The sequence below is a fragment of the Pithys albifrons genome, chromosome Z, assembly GCF_047495875.1.
Source record: "Pithys albifrons albifrons isolate INPA30051 chromosome Z, PitAlb_v1, whole genome shotgun sequence".
In the NCBI taxonomy this organism is placed as follows: domain Eukaryota; kingdom Metazoa; phylum Chordata; class Aves; order Passeriformes; family Thamnophilidae; genus Pithys; species Pithys albifrons.
The window spans coordinates 42,967,004-42,993,372 of NC_092497.1; the positions used below are offsets into that span (position 1 = coordinate 42,967,004).

Sequence of the window (26,369 nt, forward strand, 5' to 3'; positions counted from 1 at the left end):
CAAAATGGAGAGACCCTCCCCATACAACATAGGAGCTTTCGATCCTGCCTTTGAGGGCAGGGCCAGGCACGCCTCCTTCCCCTTAACACCTCCCATTCCTTACCCGTATGGATTATATCTGTACCCAGGGGGGTACAGTGGAGGCGGGGTTGTCCCCACTGCTCCGCCTTGGCATACAGAGCCGCGGAGCAGAGGCGGGGGGGCAGCGGGGGAATTTCCTGCTTTGAGCTCACAGCAACAGGGAGCAAGGGAACAGAGGAGGGGAAGCCTTCCCCCCACTTTTGTTCCCCAGGAATAAGGAATCAGACGTGGAGCCTTCAGGTGATGAATCGGATAGCTCAGAGGAGGAGGAAGCTCCTGTGGTAAAGCCAAAAGTGAAAGCTTCTGCGGCGGCCACTAGGAAAGTAGAGAAGAGATTGCTGACTGCCTTATCAGATCCTGATCCCATAGCTAGGAGAACAAGAAAAGGGAAGGAAAAGCTTGTGCTAGAAGCTCCTTTAAGGCAGGCTATGGGAAACCAAGGTCCCATATAAAGACTCCTTTTTCACTGGTAGAGCTGCAGCAGTGGAAGGCTTCAGTGGGGTCATATAGAGACAATCCCGATAAAGTTGCTAATTATGTAGAAAGGGCAATAAAGACTCAGGACCCGGATTGGTTCAACCTGGAAGTGCTGATGGACACCCTACTGGACAGCACAGAGAAAGAAATGGTTAAGAGAGCAGCAAAAGCTGGAATTCAGCTGCTGAGGGCAGCTGGGCAGATTTCGGGGGAAGTTCTGCAGATATTTCCCCCAATGGATCCAAAATGGGATCCTAATGTGCCAGCACAGAGGGAAGCACTGACACGATACCAGGAGTATGTGGTTTATGGGTTCAGACATGCTATCCCAAAAGCAGTGAATTGGGCTAAGATGTATGAGGTAAAACAGGACAAAAAATCTCCTACTGATTTCCTGAATAAGCTGAAGGATGTCATAAGAAAATACACAGACACAGAATCAGACACAGGGAAAAAGCATTTGGTTAATTTGTTCATAGGCCAGTCTGCAGATGACATAAGGAGGAAACTGCAGAAGGCAGGGGACAAAAAGGATATTAGTGAGTTGCTGATATAGCTTGGGTGGTATACCGGAATAGAGAACAAAAGGGCAAAACAAAGGTGTTGGAATTGGAGGAGGAAGATGACGGTCATGGACACTGTAACTGACAGGAGCGTCGTAAACACAATACCCAGAATAAGGGGTGTAAGCATCATTACCAATATGATAGGTGTTCCTACTGTAAAAAGAAGGGGCACTGGAGAAAGGATTGCCCAGACCTGAGAAAGGATGAAAACCCTCCTCTTCCTTCTCCAGCCCCCCAGCTGACTGTGAGTCAGAATGCATGAAGCAGACCGGAGGTTACTACCCCAGCAGAACCTCTGGTTATAGCTAAGCTGGGGGAAGAAGTTGAATTCTTAGTTGATACAGGTGCAGCTTATTCTGTGTTAAACACCTTGGAAGGGAAACTGAGTCATGATTCTATAACTGTAATTGGTGCTACCGGGGTAAGTGAAACCAGGCCTTTCTTTAAGCCTCTGAAGTTTAAATTAGGCAAGCACTGGGTAACTCATCAATTTCTTTATATGCCAAACTCTCCCAAGCCTTTACTAGGCAGAGATTTGTTAGAGAAATTGGAGGCTGAGATTAAATTCTGCAAAGGGGGGAAAATAAAAGTCATAATTCCTGATACTAAATATATCGAAGCAGCTACCCTTTTCATACAGGAAAGCCACGAGGAAATCCCGGCAGAGGTAGAGGATGCTGTCATCCCCTTAGTATGGGCCAGTGATTACCCAGGAAGATCCAGGCAAGCAGAACCAGTAAGCATCACTCTCAAGCCAGGAGCAACACCGGTAAGACAAAAACAATACCCTTTGAGCCTAGAGAGCTTGAAAGGATTAGCACCCCTAATTGAAAAGTTTCTCAAATTCAAGCTATTGGTAGAATGTGAATCCAAATATAATACCCCTATCCTGCCTGTGAAAAAGGCCGATGGCAAGAGCTATCGTTTAGTGCAGGATCTAAGGGCAATTAACAGAATAACAGAGGACATACACCCTGTAGTGGCTAACCCATATACCCTGCTCACCACATTAACTGATGATTTAGGGTGGTTTACTGTGCTTGATCTCAAGGATGCCTTCTTCTGTATTCCTGTGCATAAAGACAGCCAAGAGCTCTTTGCTTTTGAATGGCAGAACCCTGAAACAGGAAGGAAGACCCAACTCACCTGGACAGTTCTACCCCAAGGCTATAAGAACAGCCCAACGCTATTCGGGAACCAACTAGCTAAGGAGCTGGAGGAATGGAGAAGGCAGGAGCCAGAGGGAATCCTCCTACAGTATGTCGATGATCTGATGCTCGGCACGAGAAGCCGAGATGAATGCATCAGACTCACTGTAAGTCTTTTAAATTTTTGGGGTTTAAATGGATATAAAGTCTCAAAAGGGAAAGCACAAATTGCAAAGGAACTAGTCATCTACCTGGGGCTGGAAATATACAAGGGACATCGACGGCTCAGTGCAGACAGAAAAGAAGCCATCTGCCGTCTCCCAGAGCCCCACACCGTCCAAGAGATGCAGGCTTTCCTGGGCATGGCAGGATGGTGCAGACTTTGGGTGGCTAATTATGGACTATTAGTCAAACCCTTATATGGAGCACTGAAAGCGGCCCATGGAGGAGTCGTGGAATGGACTGATGAAACTAGAGCTGCATTTAAACAGCTGAAACAATCCTTGATGTCAGCTCCAGCACTGGGACTGCCAGACTTAACCAAACCTTTTGAACTGTTCACATAGGAGTGAACAGTTCACAGGGTGTTGCCCTGGGGGTACTGTCACAGACCCTAGGATGCCAGCGCAGGGCTGTGGCTTACTTCTCCAAACAGCTAGACAATGTCAGCCAGGGGTGGCCGGGATGTTTGCGAGCTGTGGCTGCGACTGTTGTCCTAATCCAAGAAGCTCGGAAACTCACCCTGGGGTAGTGCATTGTCGTATATGTACCCCATGCAGTTCAGGCAGTGCTTGAGCGAAAGGGGGGTCACTGGTTGACCCCTAGCAGAATGCTCAAGTACCAAGCTGCGTTGTTGGAACAGGATGATGTTACACTGAAAACAACATCCAATGTAAATCCTGCCATGTTTCTGTCCTCGACACTAACTGACAGTGTGCCTGAGCATGATTGCTTACAGACACTAGAGGAGGTCTACACCAGCACACCAGACCTGAAGGACACACCCCTTGAAGATCCAGACTGGGAGCTGTACACAGATGGGAGCAGCTTCATGCAGGATGGTAAGCGTTTGACAGGATATGCTGTCACAACGAAAGATGAGGTGATTGAAGCAAAAGCCTTACCAGCAGATGTATCATCCCAGAAAGTAGAACTAATTGCATTAACGAGAGCCCTGGAACTAAGCGAAGGAAAGAAGGTAAATATCTCGACAGATTCTAAATATGCTTTCAGCGTGATTCATGCCCACGGAGCAATCTGGAAGGAGAGAGGCCTGTTAACTGCTCAGGGCAGTGGAATCAAACACGCAGACCAAATTAATGCACTTCTGCAAAGCATTTGGAAACCAGAAAAGGTGTCTATCATTCATTGCAGAGCTCACCAGAAGGGGAAAACAGCCCCTGAACTGGGAAATCATTTTGCTGATCAGGCAGCAAAAAGGGCTGCAGAAAAAGGCATCCTGCCAGTAATACCACAAAAACAAATTGACTTGACAGGATTCACCCCAAAATACCATGAAAAAGACCAGCAGTTAATTAAGTCCCTTAACGCAGAAATTAAAGAAAGTGGATGGGCGGTTACACCCACAGGACAGGTCATAGTTCCTGCAGAGTTATTTCTCTAAGGATTGGGGCTGTAACATGAAGCTACACACTGGGGAAGTGAAAACCTTCTAAAGCACCTAAAAAAGGTAATCATAGGGACAGGCATGACCGAGGTCGTGCAATCCACTGTTAGCAAATGTGAATTTTGCAGGCAAAATAATCCTGACACAACCAAGAGAGTGGTGCTAGGGGTAACAAAAGCTGGAGACTTTCCTGGAGATTACTGGCAAATAGATTTTGCTGAGTTACCACCCAGAGAAGGGTATAAATACATACTGGTACTAGTTGACACATTCAGTGGATGGCCTGAGGCATACCCCTGTCGCACCAACACAGCAAGAGAAGTGGTAAAAGCTCTACTTAACCACATCATTCCAAGATTTGGAGTTCCTCTGGGAATGTTACCAGACAGAGGAACACATTTCATTGCAACCATAGTTAAGAAGGTATGTCGTACCCTCGGAATTGTTTGGGACTTGCATACCCCCTACAGGCCTCAGGCGAGTGGCAAAGTTGAACGCATGAACGGTACCCGCAAATCAGTAAAATTTGTCAAGAGACATCCATGTCATGGGTTCAAGCTCTGCCTCTGGCTCTCCTGAGAATTCGTATACAACCAAGGCAGAGGGATAACTTAAGCCCTTATGAAATACTGTATGGGAGACCATACCAAGCTCCGCACCTCCCGGGGGACATTCACATAAAAGGGAAAGTTGATTTACAAAAGTATTTAATGGCTTTAAGCTCTACTTTACAGAAACTCCAGAAATTTGTTGAGCTATCCAGACCAATCGGACTAGACACACCTGCTCATCAGTTCCAGCCTGGAGACTGGGTCTACGTCAAATGGTGGGACAACAATCCGCTGCGAGCTAAGTGGAAAGGACCCTTCCAAGTCCTGCTGACTTCTTTTACTGCAGTTAAAGTTGCCGGGAAAGGACCCTGGTTCTATTACTCCAGAGTGAAGAAAGCATCGATTCCTGGGACAATCGACAAAGCAGAACTGGACACTGATAACGATGATGCGGCTTAGACTGCTTCTTCTGTTCATGTGGTCTGTACAATCGGTAACTATGATGCGAGTGTGGAATCAAAATTTACATGTGACCCTAGTGCAAAATGTGTCTAAAATCCTTCACAAAACTGATTGCTGGATTTGTACACAAATGCCAGCGATTGATGACAAAGAGAGTGATTGGCCCCTGATTGGTATTCTAATGAACGAGACAAACTTTGGTGATACTTTCGGAGTCCCGGAGACAATGGAAACTAGTTGAGAGAGCCTATTATTCAATACCCCTGAGCAATGTAATTCTCAGTCAAGACAATCAAACTGTTCCCTGTCTGTTTATTAATGTTACAGGAAATGTCACCCTTCCTACTTACTGTGACACCAGCACAGCTACCAAAGGGTTAACCCCAAAGATGGTGATAAAAATTGCAGCACGACCCTGGAGAATAGTCCCTAAACAGAGCTCAGGGTGGTACTGGATCTGTGAAAATGAAGCCTGGAAAGTTTTACCCCTCAATAAAGACAGGGTCTGCACTTTAGGAGCTGTGATACCAAACATAACAATCCTTGACCGAATTAATGAACAGGAAGAGTGGGGAAGAATCTATCCCAGAAGGGTAAAGAGAACCAATAATCCCCTTATAGATCGTCCCACACTTTTCCACAGCATAGTCAGAGCTGCAATGCCATCCTTGGGAGTAAGTGAATTAGAAAAAGCAGTTGTCAACATCTCAGCTATCCTTGAAAACCTCCAAGATAAAACCACAGATGCTATTACAGCTTTAAAAGAAGAGGTCCACAGTTTGTCTCGTGTAGTTCTGCAAAATAGAATGGCCCTGAATTTGATACTAGCCTCATAGGGGGGTGGGTGTAAAGTCATTAACACTAGTTGTTGTTCCTACATAGACCAAAGTGGAAGAATTGAGAAAGATCTGGCTGCAATTCGGAAGCAAACCAAAATTCTGCATCAGGTAACCCTTGATAATGTCTCATTAGGCCTGAATGATGTTTTCCACAAGCTCACGTCATGGTTGCCGAACTGGACCTGGATGAAACAGCTGGTTTTGGTAGTGATATATATAATTAGTGTTTGTATAATCGCTTATTCCATGATCAAATGTTGCAAATGCTGTTCATCTCTTTGGTACAATTTCAAGTATGGAAAGTAGAAGCGAACAAAATTTTGAGTTTTGTCCGTTTCTAAAATGGGGGACATGATGCCGAAAGGGGTTTTTTTAATTTTTCAATTTTCATATTTTGTAGATTTTAGGAACACTGTAGATGTAATGCTGTAGATTTTAGTGAATTAATATTTAGCAGCTTGTAACATAAAGTCCTTCTATCTCTACCCCTGCTCCAGAACAGGCAGCTAAGATCTGCCAGCTATTTAGTCTCTTCCTCAAGGTACCTGATTAAAGCATATCAGAAGACAACATAAACATGGAGCAGTGTGACCTGAAGCCCTGGAGAGCGTCCAAGAGACCTTTGTGTGCTGAAGAAGAGGAGGTGGAAGAAGACAGAGGGTCCCAACGACCCCAGCCCCAATTCAACAGGGGTGGCAGCTGGGAGAGGATGGAGGTGGAACTTGACATGTGGACAGTAGTGATTGGATAGGTTATATTATAAAAACTATAGAACTTAGAGCTTGCTGGCGCACACGTCGATGTATTCCTGGATGAGCGGGGTTGCTCATTAAAGTGCCTGCCCATTATCTTATCTCCTACAAAACTTGGCTCGGAGTCTTTTTTCAGACTTCTACGGCAACACCAGCTAGCACAGGAACTGAGGCAATTACTACCTGTGCTCCTGTCCCATGAAGACATCGGGTCAGTACCTTGAAATCTTTTTTAATTACTCTGGTACTCCTTTTATTAATGTCATCACTTCCAAACTGGACAACCAACAGCAGGTAATAGTCTGAGGGTTGGATAAGCCTAGGAAGTCTTTTGGTAATATCCCTCACCCTGGCCCCGGGAAGGCAGCAAACTTCCCTGTGGGACGGGTCTGGCCGACATAGAGGGTCCTTAGTTCCCCTCAGAAGGGAGTCACCGATTACAACAACCCTTCTCTTTTTCCTCTTACCTGTAGTTGTAACCCGTCCAGTAGACTGGGGGTAACTGGAAGACCTTGTAGACAGATCCTCCTCCCGACTGTCCTCCAACAGACTGTCCGAGTCCAGGGCCATATACCTGTTTTTTTAAGGGCACCCTGGCAGGTGAAAGGGGTCGAGAGGGGGTGTTTTTGCCTCTATGACCAGGCACCTGTTTCCATTCATCCCCATCCCTATGGTCTGTTCTGTCTGCCTGATGGCAGGAGGGGCTGGGCTTCACCACCTCCTGCTGGGCTTCCTTAGGAGTGGAAAGGGTGTGACTCCACCAGTCAATTTCCCTTTCACTCTCCCTTATGTTTCTGAGCCTATCCACCTCTTCCTTTAGCTCTGCCACCAGACCCAGCAAATCATTCACCTGCTCACATCGTATGCAGGTGCTTCTCATACTGTCCTCTGGTAGTAGGTCCAGGCTCAAACAGCCTATGCAGCCAGAGGCCTGAGTGGCTGCATCCTTTTTAAAGGGTTCTGTCTGTATTGAGACCTTTTTACTGGTAACCGGAGCAGCAGCTTTAATTTTTTTGGGAGGCATGACTGCCTTGAGCCGTGGGGAAAGGTAGAAAAGAGAAACAAAGAAACAAACAGCGAGAAAAAAAAAAAAAGGGCCACAGAAATACCTAGGCTTATGCCCTGCCTGTTTGCCCTGCTGTGCAAACTGCCATGCCACGCCCTCACTGACATGCCACGCCCCTGTTCCCTGCGCTCCAGGTCGCTTGCGCTCCCTAGAGATGTTTTTAAAGCCTTCTCACTCTCCTGCTAACGAGAAAGCCACGCCTCCAACTCCCCTCTGAGTCACCTGCTGATAGCTGAAAGAGCAGCAAACAAAGCCTGCCAGGGAATATCATCCATAGATTCTGTGAACAGACTGACACTTTTTTCTTAGAGAAATCATCAATAATAAAACTAAGGATATAGTGGTGTGACACCATTAACCAGCATAAATGGACAAAATTCATACACACAAGACTGCAGAAGAACTACCTGGCAAACCAGCATTCAACATTTAAAATTAGCTCAATACTGTTTATTATCTCATTAGAATACAGCTCTTTGTGCAGTTTGCCAATCACCATGCAATTCCATTTTCACTTTATCAGATAAAACACATTCTAGAAGACAGATTAGGATGAGTGTTCTCAAGAGCACATTAAAGCATTGCATCTCTGCTCAGGAGAATAGCCCATTTTTTTCCTCAGAAAGCCACACTTTTCGCATCAAGCTTATAGACTTGCCACTGTTACCAGCATAAATACGCAAGTAAATCCAAGACTTGTGTCGAGACATTTCTGTCAAGCGTCCTGCCAACACTACTCTCACCTTCTAAAGAAGTCAATGTAAACAATGAATTAGCAGACTTGGCACAGAAGTTTGAGAAATAAGACTTTATGTTTCAAAATATTTTTATAAAGACACTGCTCTTTGCATATCAAATTGGTCTACCTCTCCAGTTCTGTTCTGACATTTCTACTGCAGTCTACCTCCTCAAGGCTGTTTGTGACAACTTCTTTATCAACCAGAGACAGACACGATGTGACATGCCTTTATAGAGGCTTCACAACTGAATTCTTCAATGCTAAGGAACAGCTGCATGGATGCTACAAAAAGAAAGGAAAAAACCACACTTAGGAATGAAATGAAGAAGTAAACTGCCTCAAACAGCAAGTGTTGCTTGGTCCATTATGCAAATTCTTCATCACTGTTCTGGCTTTCTAGGATTTTTCTCCTGCACGTATGAAATGTTGCCTGTGTAATTCTTCATCAAGCAGAGTCTCTACGACCATCTCCTGAAAGTACTGCTTTATAGCTATATTATACTGAAATAATTCCACTGCCAACATCCCCATCTGCCTAATCTTTTCTGGCTTGGAGCACTTGTTAGACTGAGTACACATGTGTTCTTCTGTTACAATCACCACTACAGTGCTGTAGTTGCTACCACTGACCTTCAACTTTAGTTTGCTTCAACCCTCTACAATGAGAAACTTTAAAATAGTGTTTCAAAATGCTGAAAGGTAAAATGACTGGACAACAGTTCACTGATACCACTCAAATCATACCTCTTGTAATTTCTTCTATCTTAACTTCTACAATCTAACTTTCACCAAATACCTACAAAATGCAAGTATGCCTATTAAACAAAGTCATACCTAGAAACAAATAACTCTGCTAGTAATTCAGTGCACTTGTATATTTTATTCAGAATACAGTTTTGAAATGTTTTATGCATAAGGCAGCACTAAGAACAGAGTAGAAACAATCCTGGAACATAACCAGTGGCTCTGGCTTTCTTGGTATTATCAGTGTCTTGATAGCTTGGCCCATGCCAAAGGAAAGAGCTGTCATGAGAAACAACATGTGTTGGAACAAGCCACAGCTATTCACAAGAGGCCACCACTATTTCCCTGAGCTCCACACAACGTATTAGGTAGGTGAGAGAACTCCAAAAAAACCTTCACCCTTAAGTATTTTCAGAAAAACCTGACAGCCACTGCTCTTGAGTGGTTCATGCAGAGGTGCATGCTTTTAGCTCTAAGAAGGCTCTTAAGACCACTTAAATTATAAATACAGAACCTGTTTGACTCTAGGCTGATTCCCACCAGGAAAAAAGTTTAAACAGATCACTGTTTATTCTTTTAAAAAGCCACCTTACCTAGAGGAAGAGACAACAAAATTCCTCTCTCATAAGAACAGTATCATATAGTCCCCTCAAAATTAGTAAACATTTGGTTCTACTACCATTCATGAAGAAGCCTGTGAAAAAACTGTTAACTGATGGTAAGTGTACCATAAGTGCATTAATAGTAAAGTAAACTCATAAGGCCAGTAACAATACTAAGTGTCCAGTAACTACCCCAAATGTCTACACTCTGGAGGACTGGAATAGTGTCCAAGCAGTACAATGCAAAAAACTGAATTTCACCTTGAAAAGCACTGTGCTAGCATTTCTGTATTTCTTTCTTCTCCAAGACTCAACTACTGCCATGCCTCAGTTCTCTGTCCAGGAAGTGGACTTGGTAGGCAAAAGTGGTAGAGATATATATATTGGGACCATTAAGAACTGCAGGAGGTCTCCAGCCTAACACCCCACCCACAGCAAGATTAATCATGTTTCAGAGCTAAAAAGCCTCCAAGGAGTTGAGACAGCACCACCTCCCTGTTGCAGCCCCTGAATTTGGTGGGTCTGAATGACCATCTTACAAGTTTCATTTTCACCTTAAAAGGACATGTTTCCAGCCTCAACCAATTGGAGTCAGACCACCGCACCTAGGGCGGGGTCACTTAAGGTGATATATACCTGTGTTTTTGAATAAACTTGGGATTTGCTTGAACATCATACTGGTGTGTGCGATCTCACTAGAGCTTGGTCAGCAACACCTCCCTGTATGCCAAGCCCACTGTCCAGCTCTTCTTGTGGGAGGAAAAGCTTTCCCTTACCTCCTGCCTCACTGGCCCAACTCAGCTCGCTGCCAACCAGGGCTCAGTGCCTCTTGTCCCTAGTCCTGTTGACACTGCTGCCAGGTCTCTGCCTACCCAAGAGAGAGTTTTGCATTGCTCTTGTCAAAACTGCATAGGGTCCCCAGTAGCCCCTTCCTCTCACTAGTCCTAGTTCTTCTAGACAGCGACCCTGACCTTGAGAACATCAGGTTTATCCCTCAGTTGCTTTCTGCAAACTTGATGTGCATCAAATTTCTCCCTTTCCTCATGCAGGACTCCTCAAGACCTCCAATTGTAACAAGCCTCCAGGAAGATCATGGAGTTTTAACTACTGAACTTCAACTTCCAAGTTGAACTATCAGTCTTCCACCTATCTAGCTGTCCACATGAAACTTACCTCAAACATTTTGCTATCAAGATACTGTGGGTAAGTACATGAAGAGTTATGTTCAACTTATTGCAGATGACATGTTTCACTTCTCATCCACAGACATAATAATTTCCATGACAGTCCTGGTAATTTAATACGAGCTACTTCCAATCACCTTTTTTTTTTTTTAATTTTCACAGACATTACTTCAAATATGACTGTCCCAATGATTTCCTCAGTGACACTCCCCATAAAATCCTTATTGAACTCACTTTTAATAGCAGCAAAAGTTGCTCTTCTACCACCACAGGAAATATTTTTCATTTTATCTATCAAAATACTAGACAATGGTCTCACCATGACAGCAGACAAATCTCTCAATACCCTCAGGTCCATAGATCTGAACGGTTGAGATTTCTTAAACGATCACAGACCTGATCCTCTTACTAATCCCAGCATCTCTTCTCTTCCTTGCACTCGCTGTCTATGGAAAAGGAGCTCAGGAGACCCTGTCAGTGAAGAGTGAAGCGAAAAAGGGCCAAATCACAGTCTTGTCTATCTGCTGCCAGAAAATGATCCACTCCATTCATCAGGAAGCCCAGTTGCTCTTTATTCTTCTGCTGCTACATTATTGGTACAAACCCATCTTGTTGCTTTTAACATCCTTTACCAACTTCATGAGCTCCAGCTTGTCTAACACCTTCTAACACTACTGCCTTTATTTGATGGCAATGCTTCTCTAAGCCTTGTCCTCACTTCCAGCTCCTGTACACCTCTTTTTTAATGCATCTCAGCCATAAATTGTTTGTACAACCAAGCCTGTGTATGACTACTCATCTTCCTAAGAGCTGGAATCACAGAATCATTTAGGTTGGAGAAGACCTTCAAGGTCATAGAGTCCAACCTCTGACCTGTCAACTAGACACCACGGCACTAAGTGTTATGTCCAGTTGTTTCCTGAACACCTCCTGGGATGATGTCCAGTTGTTTCCTGAACACCACCCCTGGGCAGTCTGTTTCAACATACAATCCCTTCTGCGAATGAATTCCTCCTGATGTCCAGCCTGAACCTCCCCTGGACCCAGCCTGAGGCTATGTCCTTTTGTCATGTGACCAGCTCCCTGGAAGAAGACACCAACCTCTGCCTGGCTACAACCTCCTTTCAGATAGTTGCAGAGAGTGATAAGGTCCCCCCCAGGCCTTCCTTTCTCCAGGCTAAAGAATCTCAGCTTCCTCAGCTGCTCCTCACAGGATTTAACTCTCTAGACCCTTCCCTAGCTCTGTAGTCCTTCTCTGGACATATTTGAGAATCTCAGTATCATTATTGCAGTGAGGGCCCAGAACTGGACACAGGACTTGAGGTGGAGCCTCACCAGTGCCAAGCACAGGGGAACAATCACTGCCCTGGTTCTGCCGGACACACTATTTCTGATACAAGCCCTGGTCCAGTAGTGTTTACTTTCACCAAAACTCTTATCCTTCAACCTCGCAATTTAAAAGACCTCCTCCAAAACTCCCATGTCCTCTACTTGCCGTCCCAAAACTCTGTGACCCACTTGATTTATTTCAGTCTCCCTCTGAGTAGCATTGTGGTCCAATAGGATAAGCAAGTAGTGGGCAATTGTCCAGGAGCTGGATGAGTCTCATCAAGACCTCTACAGCATCTTGAATCACAGATCTGACAGCCATGACCATTCCATAACAGCACGCCTGTAAGACAGATGCCTCTGCAGCTCACTAAAGTAAAGCTCTCTGACACCGCTTCTATACACATGTGGTTATTATGGATCTTCACTGACACCATAGGTTCAATCATCATTCATTTACTGTGGATACTGAAACATAGGACATAGGATAGCAATGGGGCCTTACCATCAGTTTATCACTAGCTAGAAAGAAAACACACCTGAGTAGACAGGTTTTAACATCCAGTCACTTGTTAATACACACTGACTTGCAAACCTGAGTTGCAATTACTGTGCACCTCAGTATACCACACAACGCCAACCCCAACACCCTAACTCTTTCACTGCTCAAAATACAGGGTTCAGACCTAGGAGAGAGACAGACAAATTAAGGTCTATCACTGCTGGGGAAGGATGACTGCCTGTCTTTAATCAAAGCAGTGAACACAAGACACTAACAACAGTTGCACAGGCTATAAACTCTTGGTAGAACAAAGCAAAACAGCTGATTTCTTCACTTACCAAATAAAAGAAGAACTGAGAAATTCATATGCCATCAAACTATTTCCTACCTAAAAATTAAGAAACCTTCCAACTTCTGACTCCTTCTTGAGAAGCACAGGATCTGTGACTGTCAGAAATACCTGCTCCACCGACACTGAAAAACCTTATCAAATGCCAGTACAAATGAAGACAAATCTGTTCTCGGGTCAGGTATTTATACAGAAATGCATCTAGCAACTGTCCTGCCTGGGTACAAATAGCAACCATTCCTTCTTGCAAGCACAGGAGGACAGAAAAAAATTTTACGTCTTTCACTAATAACACCCTGGAAACACATTCCTGGCCCACTTTAAAGCCTGGTTACTCCCTGTTAACTAGGTGACAGAATTTGGAGAAGCCACATCTCACAGGCACACAAACATTACACCAGACACACCTAAAACTCACAAGCATTTTAAAATTAACACAGTACAACCATCTTCACCTTTATTTATCTCTGCTAAGTCAACTATGTCCACTCCCACTACACAGCTGGTTTTTCAGAGATTCACTGCCCCAGGCACAGACTACGCCACTGACCAGTGACCTACCTGGTGGCTTGTTAGACATCCACCCAGTCTACAACAGGACCAGCCAAGGGAGAAGACAGGATGACAAAGTTCATGGGTTAATAAAAAGACAAGGAAACCATATAACAGTTAATGTCATGAGCAAAATGGACCCAACTTGAAGGAAATGGGTGCACTGCAAAATAAACAGGATTTGGCTACTAAGAATGAAAGCAAAATTAAAGCAGTTAAATCAATCTTAACTGTCAATCTTCAGGTGATGACCTGTTTTGCTGCAGAGGAACAAGAGTAAGGGGCAGAAAAAACACAACTTTTAGAAATTCCCACAGAAGAATACAGAAGGAAGTAGCTTGCTTCAAAAACTGTCAACACTAGGAGCTGGGCATAGAGGTCACTCTGCTATAGGAATAGCTTCTCACTATTATTTAGGCCCATCTACGTTTTGTGCTACACATAAAGCATCCATTTTTTAACAGGAGCTGCAAAAGCTCAGGCTCTCAACTAAAAGTGGCTGATACAGAAGAGCCATCTGTGGGAAATTGCTTTGGGAACACTTTTTCTTAACCCACTAGCTCAAAAAGCCTGGTCTGACACACTTTTTTTGTTCAAGATGGTGTAGAAAATAATTCTTCAGATGAGGAGATAGAGTGCAGTACTTGCCTGGCCAAACCCAAAGGCCTATAAAAAACAATATCATCTAGGATTTAGAACAAATTTTCAGTGTTTGTCCATCCATCTTCAAGTCAAAGCAGGGCAAAACCTCTCCAATATGTAGATGATCAAGCATAAGCTTTCAAGCAAATCTTTTTAAATATTTAACAACTAGAGCATGATGATTCCACCAAAGTTCTGATTTGGTAGATGTCACCTACTTAATACTGTAGTGTCATAAGCATGCAAGTAAGCTCATCATTTTCCTCAGCTCAGGAAAGAAAAAAATGTGACTGACATGTACATGAAATAAAGGGGTATCTGGAATCTAAGGCCGCATGTGCATCTGCTGAGTGTTCAAAGAGCATTAAAAGGTACATGTAATCAAGCATACCTTGAACAGATGTCTCAGAACGCTGATTAGCTTTACAAGACAAAAATCTGGGTCACAGACACTGCTTAAACTATTCATCTTCCATTTCACTATGAAAAGTATCTTCATTTCTTCACTACCTTCATAATACTTTTCTGTTTCAAGAAAGTGATGCTCCTATTCCCTTTTATTAATCCTGAAGTAAAATTTCCACACTTTTCAACTAACAATTAACTTTTCACTCCATACACATTGCATGGCAAGCATGAACCATTCACATTCAGGTTTTCAAAGCTGCCCAGACAATATCATGCTGTACCTGAGTGCACCATTCCAAATCCATTTATGTAGGTCAGTGCAAAGTCCTGCATACATGTATTGTGTTTGTCATCAATCTGTTCATGGTTACCTTAAACTGGACTAAACACATTAAAATCACATGTCTACAGGCCTTTCCAACCGCCTAACTGCCAGATTTTTTGAGATGTATGCAGATAAAAACAGTACAACCCTCTTAGGTCAAGCAGGTCATGAAAAGATACATAAGTCTTTAAAAGGGCAAATCAACCCAATTTATCAAGGAAGAGGACAGCTACAATTAGATGGTCACTAACTTTCAGTGCTCAATTATTTGAGCAAGTATTAGCAACAGCCACAAAAATTAGGTCCCTGATCTTGGTCACTCTCTCAGTACACTCCAATATTATATAAAATTGGTATGCACAATTATAAGCTAAATCTGCTACTGCAGAATTAATTTAACTAAAAAAATAGGAAACTGTTCCTACAGAAACTATCCACTCTTTTTCTGTTATGTGTTGTTTCAAGCAGGAAAGCTGATGTACTCCATCATTTTATGCAATTCACAACAAAGACAGGCAATTTGCCTTAGCATTTCTTCAGGAACACTGACATCTCTCATTTCAGAACACCTAAACAAGTTTCAAAACAAGTAATCCTTACTTTACTTGTTATTCAACAGTGTTTGTAAAAATCAAAGAAGCCATAATCACAAGAGAAATCACACTGCATTTTTGCCACATCAGAAGTCTGCAATCTCTACTTCTTCTGTAACAGCTAGTTCTGAAGGACTAGAGTATCAAACCTAATAACTAGTAGTGAAATCTACATTTCTCCTAATGCTTACAAATGTGGACAGAAAGTCTCCCTCAGACACACAATCCTCCTAGATTCACAGAATGGTCTGAGCAGGAAACAATCTTTAAACCACCTAGTTCCAACACCTGTGCCACAAGCAGCGACATCTTCCACTGGATTAGGTTACTCAAACCTTTGAATGTGTCATCTATGTTACACCACTCAATGTGGAAGCAGTGGCTATCTCAAACACTGAGTTCCACATGAAACCTTCCACACAAAAAAAAAGAAACCTTATGGCCCAGTTATAATTTCAGCAAAGAGATCCTTGATCAGACGTATAACTAAAACAAAAAAAGCCCTGGTCTCCACCATGACCGTTAGTTTTATATTCTTCAGCTTCATTGGTTCAGCAGAATTTCACTACAAGAACCACTCTCTTTATAAAAATAGTCTCTATCAAAAGACAAGCATGACTCCATTAAGTTTTCTTTCAGTTTCCTCAACTACAACAGAAAAAAATTCAGCTACTCAGTTAATGAGGCTGCAATTCTCATCTTGCCTACCAACATCTTAACCATGGATGCAGTCCAAGGCAAGCACTATTGCTATGCCAAGTTTCACAGTTTAGCTATCTGAATACAAAAGCAGCTTCTAAAGTCTTCTTCACTTTATACAATTCACTTCGTCAGCAGTTTTCCAGTTCTCTTCAGAATGGGTGCTCTGGCCAGATTAGCAATAGCAGTTTGAGGTCAGGACCTCAATTCAGGCTTGTAGCTCAAGGTATAAGCACATCAAAATTAAAGAGTTCAACTCATTAATAAGCTAATTTCTTCTCTACTGCACGCAAGCAGTACATGCATAGTCTGTTACAAGCAGCATATGGTGTTTTAGAGTTATGCCTTCAGTTGTCCCTCTTTTGGAAGCAGAAAGCAGCTTCGAATACTTATTTGGGTAGAAATGAACCACAGCAGGATGTCTGATGAGATTTGTACATGTGTTACTAGAGATAAAAATAATACCCTTAGTTACAGTTATAGCAGGTATTAGAACTTTAAGATTTAAAATATTTTAAAGCCCTTCTGAAATCAACTGTGATGCACAATCAGTAAGTGTTCACCTCTAGTTATGCTTGCTGGTCTAAGACTGGAGATGAACAGCAGATACAGAAAATTTAAAGAAATCCCAAGATCTTGCTCTGCCTTTAAATTGGGTTGATGCATATTTAATGCTAATGGATAAATACAGAGGTCAGAGCACTAGTATTCTGGCATTTCAACAGGGACAAAGAAAATGGATGGCACTAAAACAAGGACTCCATTACAAAACTAAAACATACAGAAGGCATGCATGCTACTAGCATTCCTGCAGTGTGTTACCCCTTTCAGTGCAATGGCTATGCACATACATGCTCAAAGAAAATTCAGAAATCTATATATCCCACTAACAATCTCTCTCTCTACTACGACAGATGGCCACAATACCTACTCCCTCCTGCACCCATCTTCCTCATCAGAAACACTCTTTACTAGACCAGAGATTCAAGGGGCCACCTTCTCCTCCTCATCATCACTTGCATGCAGTTCTCCTAGCATCACCTGGGGCAGTATTACAGGTACCTTAACTACTCCTGTAGGTAAACAAGCATATTCATGCCCTCCTGGGTTCCATGCGCTATCAAAAGCTTCTGGCCATGCAGCATACCCTTCTCCAAAGAACCTACCTAAGTCCAGGCATAGCTGTCCCTGCAGCATGTAAAGGATGAAGACTAACTTCAAGAACACGTTCAGAGGTACCCTAAAAATAGGTTAATGACAAGAACTGAAGGAGTGCTCCACTTTGGTACTGGAGCTAAAAATTACATTGCATAAACACTTAAAAAACTAGAACTGGCAAGCTTGCATGGCCAAGTTTGAACAGCAGGCAGATAAACCCTTGCCCTTTTTCTGGTGTTAAGGTATTATTTTCTCATTTTTTGTGACCACTGCAGGAAGTTTAAAACAGGGAACTTCCTTTCTTGAAGACATTTTATAGTTCTATTATTAACAACAGACATTACCATGAAATCCTCATCTGATTTTGTCTACATTAAGGTATGTTAACAGTAAGCTCTATGTAGCCCTATATCAAAACAAAACCCTGCAGCCCCCTGCATGCAAAGGATGACGGCCCAAATCTCAGCATACAGAGAGACAGATCCACATTCAAGACTGTCAAAAACATAGTTTTCGCTACAAAACGCAATTGAGATAGCATGAACGTTAATGTTTGAAATGAATCCACTACTCACTTCAAAATTAAAGACAAAGTCAGCCTAATGAGCTCAGTGGAATCATTTCCTCATCATGGCAAGCAGCCAGGCGGAAATGGCACAGAGTAACCAATTATCTCCTGTCAGGCCTCTTTCTTTACCTCACTCAAGATAATACAGCATAAACTTTTATCAATACAAATAATAAAAAGGCAACTAAAGAGAAACCACAGGGAAGATGACTAACCACCCCCTTCTGAATATAATTCTACTTCTGAAAAAATATGTAAGAACAATTTTGAAAAATACAATCAGCAGGTACATTACTATTAGAGAAGTTGAATTTACATTACTTTTCCCCTTCAATAGCTGAATCTCCTCCTCTCAAATCTTTTAAGTGACTAAGGCATTTGTCTATAAGTATTTATTTGCATTTCCAGGAAATTAACTCTGATCATCCATTCTGTAAAATAAACTCTACTGATTTGATTTCTGACATCAAGATTTGAAATGAAGAAGAATATCAGTATTCCAGCAACCATACAATGGGAGCTTCTTTCCACAAAAAAACAAAGCTTATTCAGCTAATCTGAGTAATTACCTAGTTAAAGAAACTCATACTGTGGAGTCTGAAAACAAATGCGTCTAGCACAGACCCACAAAAAGGCCGGTCAACACATCACAGTGAATATTCCAGGATACCTTGAATACCCTTTTGTACCTCTGTGTGGACTGTTTCACAATGTATTGGAACCTTGCAGTGTTCCCTGTTTTAGCAGTACTCAGGTCATAAGCACTCACAAAACCACATATACACACTTTACAGTATGTTACAGCAATTCAGTTGCTTTCCACTATATAATATTTTCTACCTGTACTCCATGCACAGCTTAAGAAGTCAGAAAATAGTCTTAAATCCTTAAGACCATACATATACAGTGTCTCAGCACTTTAGTATTTTCTAGCTTCTGAGTTGTTTGGTCAGCTGTCGCAGTTTTATTAAGATACACCTGTTTCTTTGCTAAATGCAGGAAACCAAGCTACTCACTCTTGCAATACATGTCTTACAGCCTTGTCTGGTCTAAAACTCTCTTAGCCATTTCTGATCAGCAGCTGGACTATTTGAACTACCAGCAATATTAGGACTGTGTGACAGAAGGGAGAACTGGTATCACCAATGTTTTAGAAAGTGAAGTCTAGAACGTCCCAGAAAGAGAATCATTCTGATCTTAGGCTGGTGCACTCATTGCTAGCACTTTTAAACACCAAACTGTCATCCCAACATTTATTAAGAAAATACAGCTTTCTTCAAACCCTCATTACATCCAGGCTTACTATGACAATCAAACCAAATTAAACCCCCTATTCCTGAAGTACAGGAGGACCATGCCAAACAGCAGCTCAGACAAAACAGGAAACTGTCACACTAGTTTAATTTCAATCTAGAAAATTTCAGTTTGCTGCCAATTTGTGTTTTTCAAATGTATGCAGGTAAGACGTTCCCATTACAGTTTCTCATATTACATAATTACTGCTCTTAAAACTCCACATATTTTGCCAGCCAAGTCCGATTTAGTCTGTGACCTACTTCAAAAACTTACTGTGGGGTTAGAATCTTTAAATAAGTTTTTGAGAAAGCATACTTAAGATTTCTGCCATGAGTTGTTTCTGTTTCACTTGGCTTTAAAGCTCAAAAACTGTACTCCATACAAAAACAATGACTATTTAAAAGCCAAGTGTTTCACTAAGGGCATCTTTCCAACATGTACTTACTGTAGAGCTGTATGCCTAAAAGTCTATGTGCAACACATGCAATTCCAAATACAAGAGAAAAACAATTAGCTGTTCTCTAATCTCAGATTCTGTCAAATTTAGCATTACATGTATTTGTTCAGTGGCAAAGTATTTGATGCAAGGAGTCCCCACAAATCAACAGAAGTGATTAATAGGCAAAAGCAGCTTGCTTAATATTGGCAGTTTCTCTGAGCTTCAGTGGGAATCAATCCAATCAATCAAGGAGCCTACCTGTGGTAGTTAGCCACAAGAAACTCAGGATGGCTTTCAAAATTTCAACGAGGATTAGGCCACAAAACATCTTGATCTGGCTCACCAGCTGTAGTAACCACAAATTAGGAATTCTCTTGTACCAGCTTCTCCAGAACTAATCCTTCTGAGTAAGTCAAATTAGGTAGATTTACTGCCCTTTGTACATACTAGCATTTATTAGAAATGCATTTCAGCAAAAGCAAAGATAGCATTAAAGCAATATTGAAATGTGTATTCAGCACAAGCTGAATTTTATCCATTAGCTCACAATCAGTTTTATTGCTATGAAGAATATCAATGGCCACAAATATAATCAAAAGACATTACACTGTAAGACAGTGAGTTTTACCTACAAAAGCAGGATTTCAGCCTCACTGCGACTAGAAAGGAGCTTGTGCTTGCATCCTTGCACTATTTTTAACTGCAAAGTCTACCTCTGCAGTGGCATTAACTTAAGCACAGGAAAGCTGAACTACTCCTTGGGCTTTTAGAACACTAGACTACATGTCATCTATTCCTACTTAGTCACCAAATAAATCAAGCTTAATGTTGTCGCTCCAAAATCCTAGTTTATTATTACATTATATTACTTTAATAGAATTCAGCCTGAGCCTTCACTGTAGTTTGAATATTGCCATCCAGAAACCTGGGGCATAATCTGAAAGCTTTTTCTGTCTTTTTGTTGTTGTTGTTTTAACAGACACTCTTGATCTACTTGGTGTTCAGAACAATTTCAACTCAGAACAGCTGGATCACCCAGCTCAATCTGAAACATGCTAGATCAGAATTTTTGAAAAGGTAGTAAGTAAATCAATGACAACAAAAAACATACTGAGAAAAGGATCTTTTCCTCTCACTTGAAAACTATCATTTAAAAGGAATTCAGAAAAGAAAGAAAGTCAATGTTCACATTAGGATGGCAAAGTCACAATAAATTTATATGCAGAAATATTATACTAGCATGATTATGCTAATAAGAGATTTACAGAAATATGAACATATTGAAATGCATCCATTGCAAAGACTACAGCAACTAAAAATCTCCACTGCACATGGAAAGGATCAACCACTCTACCAGCATAAAACCACAAAATTAAGACATCTATTGCTGAAGCAGAAATATCAGCATAGGTACATCCAGAAGACACTTGAAAGGGGCATTAAAGATGTGGTTTGTCAGACTTTAAATACATGCGATAAAACTTATTAGCAGTTTCAAGGTCATTTGTATGTGTCCATAGTTACAAATGCTCAGTATAACATGGAAAAAAGTCAAATATCTACATTTTTCTACAATTAAGCAATATCCCTTTTTAAACAGTGTATACAGAACTACCCATTCTATATTTGCAATCAGATTTATTTATGCATAATAGCTACAAACCAAGGTTCAAAGTGTATTCCTAGGGCTATCATCTCTAATACCACATTTCAGAAAGGTCAGGGAAAAGTGGGATGAAAAAACTGAATGTAACTTCTGAATTCAGAATGCACAGAATTGAAATGAAAAAAATAATTGAAGCTCTAACTAATACCCTGGTGTCTGTTTCCTCTACCAAACATGTGCCCACTTACTGGAACACTTTCTGCGCTCCCTCGGTTTAATTTGAAATCAGCCATCAAAGCAGACACAAAGTCAGGGGAGGTGGCATGGAATTTATCAGCACAAAAATTCAGGACCCTGCTACCTTTCAAGAAAACACACACATCATGCAATACCAAACCAATCAGGTGTTTCCACTTTATCAAATACATATTCTAAGAAAACCAGAAACAGAAGTCCTGTCCTATGTAGCTACTAGACTGTATTACTAAAGCCATCTTCAAAACTTTGTAAGTGTAACAGTGCCTTTTAGTCTTACAGGATTCAATCAAATCAACAACATGACTACCTCATAAATAAAAAATTTGTCGCCTATTGTTTTGTATGGTTTCTGGACAGTTTTTCTTGGTTTTTTTTTTTTAATAAGTACATTTTCTAACAAGTTACACCTGTATTTAAACACGCATGGGGATAACAGAGACAGAAGGGGGACCACCGAGCAGCTGCCTGGCTGCTCGAGAACTTCCCATCATCAGCAATAAGCAGATTACACAGAGTCAACTCACTCCCCACGCACATAACTCAGGAACAAGATTTGCTGTGGGTTTTTGGTTTTTGTTTTTTTTTTTTTTTCCAGAGGCAGGACAACATAAAAAACCATGCAATACCGCCACTTGCCAAGAGCAGAGATGACGACGGGACAATCGTTCAGCCTGATCCACGGCGGCCGCGGCCACCTGGAACACGAAGTAACCCACGGAATAACATAAGGCAGCCGAACCGTGCACCCTGCAACCTCCATTCCCCTCCACTCCCCGCCTGCCCTCTCCAGTGCGGGACATTTCAAGACCCGGCAGGGCCGACTTCCAGGGCGGGACCCTCCGCCCCTCCCCGCTCACGGCGGAGGGTCCGCGGACAGCACCGTGTCGTGCCGGGGTGGGGGCGCTGCCGCCCGTCCCCCCCGCGGCCACGGCGCAGCCCTGGGCGGCAGCTCCAATGCGGCCCCTCGGCACCAGCGCCGGCCCACCGCCCCCTCCGCTGCCCCGCGGCACCGCCAGGCCCGAGGGCGCGGTCAGAGGGGCACCATATGCATTATGGTGGGCGTAAGCGCCCTAGTTAGTCCAAGCTCAGACGTGAACCAGGAGGAAAGGGAGGTGCATCTTGCAGGAAGAACAGGAGCGACACTCCAATGGTAGGGTCATGCAAAGGAAATAGGTGGGATGAAAAGTCATTGAGACGGTTGCCGCAGTCTAAGCGGCCGAACAGTGTTTTGTCAGGATAATAGGTGCTTGACTCGCCAACTAGCATCACACGAAAAACAGGGGAGCGGGGAAGAGGAAACACTCAGAAAATCCTAAATGGTAAAGCAAGGAGTGATTAAACCCCAACTAGTTATGATTCACGAGGAAGGGGATGATGGAACCGTCCGCAGAAAAAAAAGCAACAGGAAGTCCCTCTTGATCTAACGCTGCCAGTAACGCGGAGTTTGCAAAAGGGACCGCAACAAGCCGGTGCCGGCCGAAACCCCTTCGCCACCTACAGCAGCAAGAGACTGTGAAGGGCTCCGCTCACGCCATGTTTTAGCCCTTTTCCACGGTGACCCTCGTCGTGCGCCTGCAGCCCCCACCCAGGCCCCCTCCTCCCGCCGCGCTCCCCACGGGATACAGCCCCCTCCGACTCCAGCTCTCCCCCACTCCCGCCTCGTGGAGACTCCAGCGTCCCGCCCCCCCCTCTGCCACGACCACACGGCCCCCCGTAAGCCCTGTTCCCGGCCCTTCGATCCGCCCATCTTTCAGCAACCCGGGACTGACATCTGCTCGCTGCCCTGGGGGAGCGGCGACTGTCGGAGCGCGCTTACTGCTGCTGCCGCCCGGCGCCGGGAGCGGAGCGGAGGGAGGGCGCCTGCTGCCCCGAGAGACCCGCGCAATGCCCCGCACCTGCAGGTTCTGGTGATGCCGGTACAGCTCCTCCCCTCCAACCCGCAGCCGCCCTGCTGCTGACAGGGGGGAGGGGGCAGTGATTGGCTGATAAAGGCCCCCACAGCCCCCGCCCCCGTAGCCGCCGCCTGAATGACGCTGCCGGCGGCCACTGAAGAAGGCCCGCGCCCGCGGGGCCGCGCCCCCCGGTAAAGCAGGAACCCCAGGGTGCGGAGTCAAGGCTGGGTGGGCTCCAAGCCGCGACTGTCTCCGAGCATCTTCGGGCGGCAGGGAAAGCGAGAAGCGGAGTCCGCTGAGCAGGATGGTGCGGGAGCTTGACTTTCCAGTCCCCGGTGGGGTCACCGGCGGGACCCTCACAGTTCCTGTTCGTCTCCCCAGTGTTACCGACTGTCCGTCTTTCCCTGGAAAATGCGGAGCCCTGGAGGAGTAACGCTGCGTCCTCTCCGAAAAGGGCTCGACGGGGCGGACGAACCCCCAGTTCGCCCGGTCCGACGAGGGGGCGCAGCGGGAGCGAGCGCTCCACGGCAGGCAGCCGTGCTGACTCAGAGCCCCCCCGTGAAAGTCATCAGACACTATGAAAGCACGGTCCCGTTTTTCCGGCGGCGTCCGACAAGAAGAGGAACCCCTCTCCAGCCCTGGTAAGGTTAGGCTGCCGAGCACCGCGGCAGCGCCCAGAGTGCCCGAGAGGGTGTCGCTGAGAGTAGAAGTCCCGTCCCTCCGGGAGCGCATGTCTCGGTGTGCTCCACGCCCTCCTGGCGCTCCAAGGACTAGTCAAAATAAACCTTCTCACCGCCGGTCCTTAGAAACGACGGAACACGTTCAACTACCAATTTACCTCGCTTATATAGCTCTCACATTAGCTATTTTCCTATGTGAAATAGGTGGGTACGGTGTTTCGTGTTGGGCATAAATTAAACAACAATGGCAGTGCTCGGGGCCGGTCCTTGCCGGTAGCACATGCCGCAGCGCCGGCGTTTACCATCACCGCCTCCTTCTCCTTCTCCTCCTCCTGCCGAGACCCTCCCACAGCCGCGGGGATGGAGGACGAGGGAAGCGGAGAAGCGCACGACAGCAGGACGCCCCGTCCCTCCCTTTGCTCGGAGCCCCGCTAGGATTCCCATCGCGGCTTCCGGATGCAAACTTGCCCCGCGCACACCGGTGATCGCCGTCCGCGTTTCCCGCCGCCCGGTAGGACCAAGGACAGAGACCGGGGCCGCCCCGCCCACTCTGCCCGTGCATCGCCGCGCAGCGCCCCGACGCCCCGAACAAAGGGACGCGCCCCTTTCAACGGAGGGTTATTCATCCCTGCGAAAAGACACGACCCCCTCTCCCCCGAAGATAACACACTTCTCTCCGGGAACGCTCAGCGGGTCTCCTCACAGCGCCGCCCGCCCTCCTCGCCCGCTGAAAATACGGCCGACTGCGTCTTTGTGCGCCGGGTCTCGCAGCCGCCTCCCAGCCCCACAGGAAGCCGCGAAATGCCGTGCGGCTCTAATGCAATTAGGCGCGGGGAGCCTTATCGCAGCTAATCTGCAAATGCGGGTTTATCTCTTCAAAGTGATACCGTCTCCCTTCATCCGCGCGTGGCGGATCTGTCCCCTCGGATGCTCCCCGCAAAGAGACGTATCCGGAGCCCGACGGGAGCGGCGTCGCTGTGAACTTTGCATCTGGCCCAGCCCAAGCAGGGATGCACACACCGCTCTGCGTGGACGCGGTGCTGTCCCCCCAGTTTCAGTGGCTGCCCTCCCCTTGCTGCAAATACTCCAGCAACTCATCTCCGCGGGCATGCTGCCATACCCACGAACTGCCTCACTTAGTGCCGTAGGCATGAACGGTGTCAGTACGGAGCAAACACAGGTAATCAATGTAATTCTACACGGCATGCATCTCTGGAAAGGGAAGCGTGGACCCTGTGCACACGTACAATACATTAAAGAATCAAGCCACAACTTACCTTACCTTCCTCGGCTTAAAAAAAAAAAGTAACGGTGCAGTTCTCCCAGTGAGTAAGAGGCAGATGGATAGTTCTCTCAAGACAACGAACAACAGCTAAATTGGGGACAGTTCTAAAAGGAAGCAAATAAAACCCAAAACAAAACCAAAAAATTCCTTTCCCTCCCCCACCCCCAACAGTCCAATACTGGGGGGAAAAATAAAAAAGAAAAAAAAATGGAAAAATAAAAAAGAGAGAACTCAAAAGAGAGTGACCGAACGACTCTCTTTTCGCAATCCAATGAACAAAAAGAGGGGAGGGATAAATGAAGGAACAAAGAAAAGAGGGATGGAAAGGCGGTTTTAAAGACACTCTCTCTCCCTCCCTCCCTGCCGGTCACTTCCTAGCGGCTCGCCACCCGAGCCAAATGCAGCATCGCGGGGCCGCGGGGGGGAGGACGCCGTGAGATGCGGTGCCGTGCCGCGCCGTGCCTCGCAGGGAGGCGGACCGCTGCGCAGATTTATAGCAGCCCCGCCACCCGGCTCCTGCCCGCCGCCGCGCCGCGCCCGGCTGCGTGTGTCTGCGTGCCGCGCCCGCCGGCGGGGCTGCGGGACCGCGGCGGGGTCGTGTGTCCGTCCGGGGGCGGCCGCGTCCCGTCCCGTCCCGCGCCCGCCCGGCCGCGCCGCCGCCCCTCGCCTACCCGCGCTCTGCGCGGCACCGCCGCTCCCGGCGCGCCCGTATTGGCCCGAACGCGCGCGCCTGGCCCGCCCCCGGCGAGGCGCGCCCGCCCATTGGCCGCGCGGGCCGCCACTCCCGCGGGCATGGCGCCCCTCGGCCTGCGGGGCGCCGGCAGGGCCCTACGCGCCGTCGCGGCTTCTGCAGAGCGCGGCGACACCTCCGCACCCAGCGCGGCCTGCGGGGCCGCTCCCGCAGAGCCACACACACCACGGGGACGCGGCCAACACTGCCCTCCCGGTCA

The 26,369-nt window shown here is 45.3% G+C and overlaps 1 protein-coding gene across 6 annotated transcripts in view; it reads right to left on the reverse strand.

Moving 5' to 3' along the window:
• Positions 1 to 26,057, reverse strand: part of ELAVL2 (ELAV like RNA binding protein 2) — a 107,234-nt gene extending 81,177 nt beyond the window's left edge. For 4 of the 6 annotated variants that reach the window (XM_071581216.1, XM_071581215.1, XM_071581214.1 and 1 more), the window contains exon 1: positions 25,412 to 26,057. The gene's annotated coding sequence lies outside the window, so the exon portion shown is untranslated. Of the gene's footprint in view, positions 1 to 23,331; positions 23,417 to 23,457; positions 23,513 to 25,411 lie in introns of those variants that run through there. The other 2 variants (XM_071581217.1, XM_071581218.1) reach the window with 2 other exon arrangements.
• Between the last annotated feature and the right edge of the window lie 312 nt (positions 26,058 to 26,369).